Below are 12,992 nucleotides of genomic sequence, written 5' to 3'. Positions count from 1 at the left end.
CATGTGCATTAAAGGTTTAGGGTTACAGTGAATGGCAGTTGTGTGGCGGTGATGCAGGCTAATGGACTTGAACACAAAAAGCAGAGGAACAAGGTCACGGCTACATGTACGACAGAAAGATCCAGCTGCCTCGACATTTGCAATTTCCTCCTGACACAGTTTGGCAGCACTTATAACAAAATCCTGAATATAATCTATTCAATCCTGTTCCTAAAGATCTACCTTCCTGCTGAGTTTGATTCCAGGTCTGTGTCTCCATTTGCACTAATGTGCTACAGAAACATTATGCAGCGTGCAGTCATTTGTCATATAGTTGTGCGCCTGGGACCTTCAAAGTAAAATATGCTTTGTGAAGTTTAAATATTTACAGACAACACTGGTATGTTAGACACTTTGTTTTGTCACTTCAGAGGTTGCTGCAGGACAGGTCTGTGCTTTATGATGTGATATGGAGGACTAGTTCCTGATCATTTGACAAACATCAAGAGTGCATCTGCTGATGAATCTTCTCCGCCGGACACCCGAAATAACTTGGGTTCGTGTGGCGATGATACTTATGGTTTGTTTGATTCCTTCCGCCAGAGAGACGTTAAGCAAAGGACGTAGTAGCGCTGAAAATATTTACTGCAAATCATGAGCGACAGTCAGCGTTACTCATTAAGACGTATTAGCGGTGATTTCAGTCGAGCTGACGCACGCGTCGCCTTCTCCAGCCCAAATGAGAGCAGAAGCTCTGACAGCGACATCGGTGCCTCTTCAAGACATTCAAGCACTGAGCAAAAATTCAATATGAGAGGGAAAAAATAACAGCAGAGAGGGGGATTGTGTTTTTCGCCTTCATTCCGAGATAACAGAATTTCAGGGTGACAAACTTCAAGTGCAACACTCTGCCTCAGGGTGAGTTAATTACATTAATTTTCCCTGACACTCTCACAAAATAAAGAAATAGAGAAAATAACCCAACAAGATAGACACTGGAAAACAACATTTTATGTGGCCTTTTTTTCTTTTATTTATTTATTTTGTCAGCAATGATGAAATTAGTACAGAGGGCTCTCTCTGCCCATAATCAATCATTACTTTCGGTAGGTGCCAGAAAGCACCAACTGAAACCATATTTTCTTCACTTGTGGACAAAGGCTTCGAGATTGCGTGCCGCCCTTGTCCATAAATATATCTGGCCTTGACAACCCGCAGGATTGGCTTTGAGATTTTACAGAGTAAACATCTGTTTGTGTGGGCCCTGAGACACGCTGTGCTCCTTACCCAAAACAGCAGAGCCTGTTTAAAGTGAATAAACCAGCGGGGCTCTACAAGATCTATTCGAGGAACAAACACTATACGCAGTGAGCATATTAAGTCTGACTGTAACACATCTACTGTATATGGGCCTACATTATAGATTTTTTTGAAGGAAGCAAATACTTTTAATTAGTGAGGATGCGTTAAATCGATAAAAAATGACTATTTCAAATATGTCTATCAAAGAATCCTGAAAATAAAAGTGTATCATTTCCAGATACATGCATACATAAACAGACAGACAAATAAATAAATAAATATGCAGCACTTGGAATAATGGCTGCTGAAAATTCAGCTTTGTCATTACTAAAATATATTTAAAGGTTCACTGAGGTGTCTTGAATCATGCAGCGTTATTCTATGTGGCGAGGTAATTTCAACCGAAACAGGAATTTGATTGGACAGAAAGTCTGATGAGGAGCTGAAGTGCAGGGTGATGTCATCAAAATCGTTGATTCATATTGGCAGAAGTGAGTGACTGTAAGTTTTGAATGCTTATATCTTCGTCGTTGTTTTGGAGCACACTAGCTTACAGATAACCTTACATATTCATACTAAAAGCCAAAAAAAAAAAAAAAAATTTTGATTTCATGGGGACTTTAATAAATAACAATAATAGAAAACTTTTTTTTTTTTATCACCACACAGGATAGCATAAGTCACTTCTTTCATGACATAAAAAAAAAATCTAAATCTTACCAAGCTCAATTTTCTTTAAACTGTGTATATAATACTATGTGTATACACTATGCACACTGTTCCAAAGCTACTATATGACCATTACAGTAAATCTTAGAATCTCAGCGATGTTGATAATAAACAACAAAAGTGCATCTAATGGTTGCATATATCTGTTATGAAGTACAAAGGGTGCGTCGTTTTGGATGTCCAGGCATCTATTTAACCGACAGATTTATCACAGAGAAAACACTGACACCTTGACTTGTGTCATAATTCCCATTTTACAAGCCCATATCTTCACACATTATTTCGTTACATTAGGTGAATATTGCACTTAAAACTCCACCATTTAATTACATCCACCAGTCTAATAAACACATTTTATAGAGACCATAAATCACAAAAACAAAAACACACAGAATGTTGTTAATGCAACATATTTTATCATAAAGTGTAATCTATAAAAAAGATCAGGTTTGTACCAAAAAAAAGTGCTCTGCTGAATAGCTTAAGTAAATGTAATAAACGTCGGGAATGTTGTGTATAAATCTTAGTTGGTGCATGTTGTTAGCTTGATACATTAGGCCATAATTTGCTATAAATAAATGTTTATTAGCTGGCCAGACTTGTTTTGATGTGTTAATGATATGTATTTAAGGAGATTTTGCAAGAAACGTTCAATTAGAGCACAACTTTCTGCAGCATTGTCCCAGTCAGAGTCCCCATTAAACACCTGCATTCATTACAAAAGAAAAGCTGCGCTTTTTACAAACGTCCTTATTTGTGAGTATCTGCATGTGAAAGTGAGACATAATTGAGTTCATTTAGATTCAGATCTGTCGCACCTGACAGTAAATTCACGGTACGGAGGATACAGATGTGTTTTAGCCTAAACATCCCTCCTCTAAAAGCCCAAGACCTTTGGGGGTCTAAAAAAACAACGAGCACTTTGTGTTCATGTCAGCAGATCCCCAGCCAGTTTAAGTGCTTTTCTCCCATATTGATTAAGATTACAGGAGGCCCTACACCAAAACCTGGTCCAAGATCGGTCGTTAGAGGCCAACTGTGGCCAGAGCCCTGTGGCTGTATGGCATATGGTTACAATTTGTCACTAACACGCTTTCAGTTGAACTCAGGCTTGGGTCAGCCAGCAAACCCGCTGGCTACACACTCCCTTAAGCTCCATATTAATGACTGCTGAGGAATAGAAAGTGCTAAGCATAATGCCATGAATGCAAGTATTATTACAGACACCTGTGCAGAGACTCAGCGCTATTTATTCCTTCATTCATTCCTTTATTTATTTCATTTTCGTCCAACACAGTACCGATCAATAAGTAATTAATTTTACCACCTAAAGAAATATATGGCGTTTTATGCCTGAACGATCAAATCAAACTGTAACATGGCTATGTAACTCTGAGAATTAGGCACTTAGGATGAAAATAAATACATAAAAAGCAGAGAATTTATTCCTTGTGCAGTAAAATTGTTGTCCTTCGTTTCAGAGGTCATTTGACTAACAATCAAAGATTGTATATATGTATTCTCACTTTGAAATTGCTAATAAATATTCGCAAAGAAACAGCACGTAACATGTTAAATTAAATGTGAAATTTGGAAGTAGAAAAAATAGCGTCAAAGCCATATTCTTTATCCTACAAGAGACAGAGCGTGAAAGCCAAGTAGAGGCAATCCAAACACACTTGTTATAGCTGCTATAGAAAAGGAAATCTTACAGGGAGGCTGAATAATGGAGTCAGAGGGACCAGCGGCGAGCTGAAAATGTTTTCTCAACCAAGACCAGTACGCAAACCGACATTTCCCCAACTGACTAGGACATATTTTAGAGTGCAGGTATGGGAGAGGGAAAAAAATGAGAAAGGGAGGGGGGGTACGGTTTGACGTTTTGTTTGTTCTCCTAGGCAAAATGGAAGACATACATTGTCCCTTATTGCCTAAAGACCCACAATGCAATTCTAGCCCTCAGTGGTCACACGGGGAGTGTGCTCTAGGAGTCACATGGTCAGATGGATCACATCAATTTACCACGGGAAAAACAGAAAATAAGAGAACCAAAAAAAGAGAAAACAATATAGCTTTGTCTTCCTTTGACCTCTCGTGGCACACAAATACTATGTGTTATTGTGCGAGTAACGCTGAACTAAATACAGAGGTGTTCTTGTGTTTGGACCAAAGAGGAGATAAATGAATCCCAATCTAGGCTTGTCATGGCTGGACAGAGCAGGAAGCTGATGCCACACTCGTAGACCTATATCGCCACCCACTGGACGCTTTCAAAATTACAGCTTTATATTCTATTTTTCTTTTTAAAAAAGCAGTCTTGATCTTTTGACTACAAGAATGCTTTTTTCTTTCAGTTGAATCTGAAGGATTCAGGTGGAATGAACGAAAGTAAACGTGCTGTCTGAGGCGGTGAGTGGCAGAGAGAGAGCAGCATTCAGCGAGAAGGCAATGCCACTGTGGATTTGTGGAGATGTGATGATGGTGGCAGGGTGACAGAAGGGGAGACAGCCACTACTGTTGTTGTAGTTTTGAACATGACATGAACGGCAGTTGAGTGATGCGATGTTTGTGTCAGTTGGGATGGAGTGAGTGATACCATGAGACAGAGTTTGGATCACTGGGTCCTTAGGGGACCTATCAACATCATTCCCTTGAATCCGAACAGAGACGTCCGTTTGACACAAATGTGCACAGAAATAAAAGACAAGCTGACATATTTACACAACGTCAGCACGTCTTTCACATCTATAGATAGATTTGAAAATGAAGGCAGTCATTAGTAAAAGAGATATCACTCTGACCAGTGTGTAGAGGCACTGGTTGGACTTTTTAGTGCAACTAAACAAATAATGAAATACTCACCAGCAACACTTCCAGTAATTAATATATACTACCTAACAAAGAGGTGAAACAATGGTAAAGCCATCAGATGTGGCAGAGATTTATTTTTTTTTTCCCAAATTTCTTTTTCCAAACTATTTGTTGATATACTCAAACATTTACTTGATGTACCTCAGTACAACAATAGTAACATGACACGCAGGTGAAAACAAAATATATCATTTTAATGTTTTTTATTTTAAAATAATTTTAAAATGGTGATTTTAAAATAATAAAATAATAATGATTTAGGCAACCCCATGCAGTTCCTTCACTAGACCCTGAGATACCAAGGTTTTACTGGTTAGAATGGACCCTGCTGGTAGATACTGTAATTACACCAATACGATTGCAAATAAATAAATAAATAAATACAAATCTTTTTTATTAACATTTTGTCAAAAGTGTCTGTGTATTGTGACATTTAATATATACAGTACATTGAAATCTAAATTTCACAGCATATATGTATGTATGTATTATGAAGGGGCAAACAGGAAATAATTACATAAAATCTGAAAATATAAATGTAATATAAAGAAGTAAATGTAAATACAGATATAGGTCTGAATATATAAAGTAAATCAGAAAATATATTTATAAAACGGGATATATATATGTAAATCAGAATATATTGTTATAAGTCTGAATATATAGAAGTAATTCAGAATATATAAGTCTGAATATATAATAGAATTATATAGATGTAAATATGAATCTATAAATTTAAATTGTGAATATATAGATATAAATCTGAATATAGAAATGTTAATTGTGAATATATAGAAGTAAATCAGAATAAATGGTTATAAGTATATATATATATATATATATATATAAATTGTGACTATATAGATGTAAATCTGAATATAAAAATGTAAATTATGAATATATAGAAGTAAATCATAATATATAGTTAAGTCTGAATATATAAATAGTGAAAGTACAGATGTAAATATGTAAATCTGAATTTGTAAATGTAAACAGAACATATAGATGTAAATCTGAATATCTAAATGTAAATTGTGAATATACAGATCTAAACCTGAATATAGTTATAAGTCTGAATATATAAATATAAATTGTTAGTATATAAATGTAAATCTGAATATGTAAATGTAAATTGTGAATATATAGATGTAAACCTAATATATGTAAATCTGAATATATGTAAAAAAGAATATATAGTTATAAGTCTGAATATAGAAATGTAAATTGTGCATATACAGGTGTAAATCTGAATATATAGTTGTAAGTATGAATATATAGATGATAGATGTAAATCAGAAAACATAGTTATATGTCTGAATATATACATGTAAATTGTGAATATATACATACATATATTTCTGGAGGGGTCAAGTAACTGCCTTTGAGGTGAATGAAAATGTTAACAGATATATTTCCTGAGGTATATATATATATACCTCAATGGACATAGCTTACACCATTGTACTAAATCATTAAAATTCTAAAATATTGATTTAGATGATACTCTATGACACTTCAAATAATTCCGTGGTATTAGTATGTTTTCAAAAACATGTTATTTCTATGCTACCATGTTCAAAAATGCTAATATCATGCCGCTTTATTTGTAAGCGTAGTGCATCAATAAGAATAAACTGTCCATCACCTTCACTACATTATGAAAAGGACAAAATCACAGCACAAAATCTCTTGCCTTCGGACTGGTGTTGTTGAGATATTACAGAAATGAAACAGATTGTTGTCTTATAATCATGTCATCCTCACATAGTACATCAGTCTCAAAGCTCTGTTTGGGCAGTGAGGATAATAAGGAGGTTATGGGAACCCTAATCGCTGTTTCCCTCTCAATCATACTCGCAGCCTGGAAAAAAAAAAACAGGGAAAGAGAGAAAAAAAGTTATGAAATAATAGCTTAAACTGAAGAATTGCTTTAATACTTCAATAGAAATAACCTAATTCCAACATTTTCAAAGGAGCGGGCGGCCTTGCTCCGGGCTAACGCGTAATGTGTGAGTGAAAGTATATCGCGTGTCACTCTGCATTAGAGAAGCGAGCCTGTGTGCCTTTGAATGAGAGGCAGCTGGGGTAATAGGAAGTGCAGATATTAGAGCTAATGAAATCACAAAGAACAAGACAGATGTGCCATTTGACCAAGTGCTGCGGTGCCGGTGCGAGGCGGGGCGTTACATTTGCCCACAACACACAGACAAGAGGGCTCAAGCACTGATAGCAGCCCTTACGCCACTCGATTTAAATGCATAATGCACGACGAATGACCTGCCTGTTTATTTAATGTAGCTCGGTTCGGATAGATTGAGTCGCCCGGTATATTTTTTACACCCCCCCCCCCCACGTCATTTCAAAACATTTAATCATACATCAATGCTATTTCTTTACTCCGTCACAGCACTTCGGTGAATTTGGCCAGGAGCTGCAAGAACAACTTGTATTTCCTCGCACGTCACCCAGCGAACACAACTGTCACATTTAGGCTGCCTTCAATATCTACTCCCCAGCATGCATGTCATCTGGAAAACATACAGAGGAGTCAGACAAATAAACACAACAACCTGGAGTCATTCGAAAGGATTTGTGGTTGGAGGCTTGCAGGGGGGGGGCTGCGCAATGCCACATCTGACCTGTGGCAATAAGTGCGTTAGTCATCTATGATTCATGTCAAAACATACTTAATGTATCAAAGATATGAAACACTTTGACAGCTGCTATAGAGAACAGAGGACTGAAATGGTTTTCAAACCAAACAAGCTGTTTTCCTCCCCCCCACCGCTTCCTCCCCTCGCACAATAGCTTGCACCGGTGGACTTATGTCCATAAACAGTTTATGATGAAATGCCGTAGCACTTAATTAAAACAATAAATCCAAAGCGTGCATTAGTGGCCCCCTCCTCTCGCCTCACTGACCTCAGCTGTGTCCATTCTGGAAGCGTGCATCACTGGGGCCGAGTGAGTCTGGAGACCAAATCTTATTCCGCGTGCCCTGAAATGATGCCACAAATGTGTTCTTATTACTCTCTCGCTTTCTCTCTCTTTTGGAGATAATTTAATTCATATTTCACTTGTAGCACAAGGGATATGTGACAGAGGCCTAATCACACACACAATAGAACAAAGGCTTGCTGTTTGGAAAGCAGACTAAATTCTCTTTGGATGGGATGCACTGGCTATTTATCCATTTAGCACCGCATTATGAGAAGCTATTTTGGATTACATAAAAGGGTGCATACTTTTTATTATGATTTTGCTTACTGCAAAGTTGGCCTGAACTTTCTGGTAAATCTCTAAGATTGCTGATCTGCTCACAGGAAGAATGACACTGTGATTTCAGCTGGAGAGTTGGTGGCATCACAGCTGTTCACATTCACAGTTAATGTCTAAAACTGAGAAATGAACCTGTAAACCAATGCAAGTGCTTAGATTTTTTTATGCTGACCTTTTTACAGTATTTTACTTCAATGCATTTGCTGTACGTGAAGTGGATGTGTTTGTTTCTGCTGTCCTGATCTGTACTGTTCTGTTGGAAATTAAATGTTTGTTTTTTTAAAAAAAAGACCTATTCTGCACTGTGGCTAATTCCATTTAATTTTATCTCCTTCCGAGCATATTAGTAAAGCAGCCTTAATATATTCAAAATATTGTTTAAAATATTGGTTATCAGTCTACTTGATCTGTAATAATCGGTATCGGCATTGGCCCTAAAAACACATGTGGGTCGACCCCTAGTTTCAGTGCAGCTTAGAAGGGCTCTACAGGATCCCATCCGAGAAATATCTTATCTAGCAAAACGATTTGTCAAAAAAAAGTATCCACGAATTTCCTACAGGCCTTGCATCAAAAGTGGAAGCGTCTTCCAGTTCAAAGTAAACAAGCAGGACGTGACACTCATTCACTCAGCAGCTGACAGTAGTGATGGGCAAATGAAGCCTCGTGAAGCACTGACATTTTCCTCTGACTGTTTCAGGAAAAGATTCAAAGCTTTGTGTGTTTCGAAAACAGCGCGATCTGGTGGTTAGTAAAAAATAAAGCAGCCAAAAGCCTATGAAAGAAACACTGTCGGACGAAACATTCACTACATATTCCACAGATCAACTCATGTTACGTGCACAATATAAGTCTAACAGTGTGTGTGTTTGTTTGTTGAATTTCTATTTCTGTCTCCGATAAATTAATTTACCCATTAAACTGTGGCGCTAAATGCCAGCACGAATGTGATGTAGTACAATAATAATTTACACATGAAATGCATATGGCAAATATTTAATTTTTCGAAATTATGGTTTTTGAGGAAAGCATTTTAAGATTTTTTTCCATATATTGGACTTCATTGGTGCCCTGATTTTGAACTTACAAAAGGCTTCCAAAGGCTCTAAACCAGGGGTGCCCAACCCTGTTCCTGGAGATCGACTTTCCTGCAGAGTTTAGTTCCAACCCTAATCAAACACACCTGTCTGTAATTATCAAGTGCTCCTTGAGATCCTAATTAGCTGGTTCAGGTGTGTTTCGTCAGGGTTGGAGCTGAACTCTGCAGGAAAGTCGATCTCTAGGACCAGGGTTGAGCACCCCTGCTCTAAACGATCCCAGCTGATGAAGAAGGGTCTTATCTAGCGAAACAATCTGTAATTTTTTTTCGGAAAATAGTTTTTTTTATACTTTTTAAGCACAAAAGCTCGTATAGCACAGGCTCTGGGATGCGCGTTCATGACGCTACGTACTATTGAATCACGTCGAAAGATCATGCAGAATGTAGGCGGAACTACAGACCCAGTGTTTACAAAGCGAAACCGCAAAGACTAGGGAAGTGAAAGTAAGTTTGTAAACGCTGTTTACAAACAAAAAGGTACAACGATGTCCTCATCTTAAGTTGTAGTAGAAAATAAGATGGAGTTTTTCGCCATACTCAGTACACAGATGATGAACTTACACGTGATTTGTAGTAGTGATGGGAAGTTCGGATCATTTTACCGACTCGGACCTTTGAGTCTCGTTCAGCAAAATGAACGAATCTTATTTCGAGTCATTTCGTTCACTTTAGCAAAATATAATTAAAATGTTGCGTGTTACTTCCCTAACACATCTACTGCTTACACAAACATTGATCACACTACAAACAAGACAAAATTTTAATGCTATAAGAAACAGAAAATATTAATTCATTATTTACCTGGGTCTTTACTCTATGATTAGCTCACCTCACCTCTTATCTGACAAGTTTTCGGGTTTGAGTCTTCGTTCATCACTTCACAGCCCCATAAGATGAACGAACGACTCAAAAAACCCAAAGAGTCGAAATAGGTGGACTAATTCCACTCCCCGAGATGACTCGTTCTTCCCAAGTCACATTAAAGATTCATTCAAAATGAAAGAATTGTTCAAGAACGCGCATCCCAGAGCCTGTGCTGCACAAGCTTTTGTGCTTAAAAAGTATACACATTTTTATTTTACGAATAAAAGAAAACCGATCGTTTCGCTACATAACGCTAGATAGCCTGAACTTTCTGGTAAATCTCTAAGATTGCTGATCTGCTCACAGGAAGAATGACACTGTGATCTCAGCTGAAGGGTTGGTGGTATCACACCTGTTCACATTCACAGTTAATGTATAAAACCGAGAAATGAACCTGTGAACCAATGCAAGTGCTTTGATTTTTTTTATGCTGACCTTTTTTAAACCCATATTTACATGATTTTTACTTCAATGCATTTGCTGAAGTGGATGTGTTTGTTTGTGCTATACTGATCTTACTGTTCTGTTGGAAATTAAATGTTGTCCTATTCTGCACTGTGGCTAATTCCATTTAATTTAATCTCCTTCCAAGCATATTAGTAAAGCAGTTTAATATATTCAAAATATTGTTTATCGGTCTACTTGATCTGTAATAATCGGTATTGGCATCGGCCCTAAAAACACATGTGGGTCGACCCCAAGTTTCAATGAAGCTTTGAAGGGCTCTACACGATCCCATCCGAGAAATAAGGGTCTTATCTAGCAAAACGATCTGTCAAAAAAAAAAAAAAAAAAAGTATCCACAAGTTTCCTATGCCCTGTGAGGCCTTGCGTAAAAAGTGGGTGCATCTTCCGGTTTGAAGTAAACAAACGTGACACTCATTCACTCAGCAGTTGACAGTAGTGATTGGCAAATGAACCCTCATGAAGCACTGACATTTAAACAACGATGTCCTCATCTTAAGTTGTAGTAGAGAATAAGATGGTTTTTCGCCATACTCAGTACACAGATGATGAACCTACACTTTAGCAAAATATAATTAAAATGTTGCGTGTTACTTCCCTAACACATCTACTGCTTACACAAACATTGATCACACTACAAACAAGACAAAATTATAATGCTATAAGAAACAGAAAAGATTAATTCATTGTTCACCTGGGTCTTCAGTCTATGATTAGCTCACCTCACCTCTTATCTGACAAGTTTTCGGGTTTAAGTCATTCGTTCATCACTTCACAGCCCCATAGGATGAACGAATGACTCAAAAAACCAGAAGAGTCGAAACAGGTGAACTAATTCCACTCCCCGAGATGACTCGTTCTTCCCGAGTCACATTAAAGATTCATTCAAAATAAAAGAATCATTCAAGAACGCGCATCCCAGAACCTGTGCTACACGAGTCTTTGTGCCTTAAAGTATACAAATTTTTATTTTACATATAAAACAAAACCAATCGTTTAGAGCCCTTTGAAGCTGCACTGAAACTGCAGTTTGGACCTTCAACCCGTTGCCCACCATTGAAAAATCCTGCAATGTTTTCCTCCAAAACTGTAATTGCTTTTTGACTGAAGAAAGAAAGAATCTTAATCATCAGAAAATTTTCATTCTACACGTGAACTAATCCTTTAAAGGAGTGCACTTCCAGAACAAAAATTTACAGATAATTTACTCACCCCTTTGTCATCCAAGATGTTTATGTCTTTCTTTCTTCAATAACAATAATTTGAGGATAAAAGTATATAAATTGTCAATTTGTTTAGAAAATGACAGATCGTTTTGCTAGATAAGACCCTTCTTCCTCTGCTGGGATCATTTGGGAGCCATTTGAAGCTGCATTTAAACTGCATTTTGGAAGTTCGTACTTGGGGGCACCATTGAAGTCCACTATATGGAGAGAAATCCTGAAAAGTTTCCCTCAAGAAACATAATTTCTTATCGACTGAAGAAAGAAAGACATGAACATCTTGGATGACAAGGGCGTGAGTACATTATCTGTAAATTTTTGTTCTGGAAGTGAACTTCTTTAACAACAGAACCCTGATAAACTCTGATTCTCTCACCTAGTGGTTTGGGGTGCTGAATGGCCCAACTTCGTTTTTCAGTCTCAAGATATGAAGCTTTGAAAGCCATAGATCAGCACCTGCAGTGTTTAGAAAGTATTTATTAACTAATGGTTCAAAAACAAACAACAGAACAACAGTTAATAGCAAAGTCCCTTTAAGGCTATTAATTATTTAAGGCATTCTATAGTCTTTGTTAATAGTGACAAAAAATAGAAATGTTTAAAAGTACACGAGCTATGACGTGTATGCAATCAAATAACATTTAAGTCAAATATGCATGTTTTAAATTTCATATATTTAAGCCTTTGCTTTTAATTGAAGAGTTGACATAATAATAGCAGACTGTATTCAGTCTGAATGATCTTTTCAGGTTATGATGAATAAGTTTGAAATGTATATCTATTTCGTATTTAATCGGAATAAACAATAATTATGATATTTATTCAGCTAGATAATAAAAACAGCATGGATATGGGGCTCTCCTGCTTCAATTCATAAGGGTGCATATCTTAGAGTGTCTTCACTTTTCACTTGATAATAATAATAATTAACAATTCATTAACAACTTGAGTTTTTTTACAAAATAAAATTTACAGATCACTGTTATGCCGTCTTGTACTGTTCAGATATAATAAATTACAATCAATGCGCAAAATTATAAAAAAGTACTCGATCACAAACATATCATAAAGTAAAGGAATAAATAATTACAAAAATAGCAGAGCGTAAGAACTTCTCTCTTAAAGTCATCTTCAAGCTGCGGCAGGTGTTTCTCGCTGATGTCACTTTCCACGGTCACATG

At 36.8% G+C, this 12,992-nt stretch overlaps 1 long non-coding RNA gene across 1 annotated transcript; it reads right to left on the bottom strand.

The window, feature by feature from the left end:
* Nucleotides 1-6,029: 6,029 nt before the first annotated feature.
* LOC127168664 (uncharacterized) lies at nucleotides 6,030-12,992 on the bottom strand. Its single transcript, XR_007828127.1, has 4 exons — nucleotides 12,902-12,992; nucleotides 12,188-12,267; nucleotides 7,804-7,879; nucleotides 6,030-6,742 (listed from the first exon to the last, which is right to left on the bottom strand). It is a non-coding gene; the product is annotated as an uncharacterized LOC127168664 (long non-coding RNA).

Source organism: Labeo rohita, chromosome 7 (assembly GCF_022985175.1).
Source record: "Labeo rohita strain BAU-BD-2019 chromosome 7, IGBB_LRoh.1.0, whole genome shotgun sequence".
NCBI lineage: Eukaryota > Metazoa > Chordata > Actinopteri > Cypriniformes > Cyprinidae > Labeo > Labeo rohita.
The sequence above is the reverse complement of the archived record's forward strand: the minus strand, read 5'-3'. Positions and strand labels throughout refer to the sequence as shown.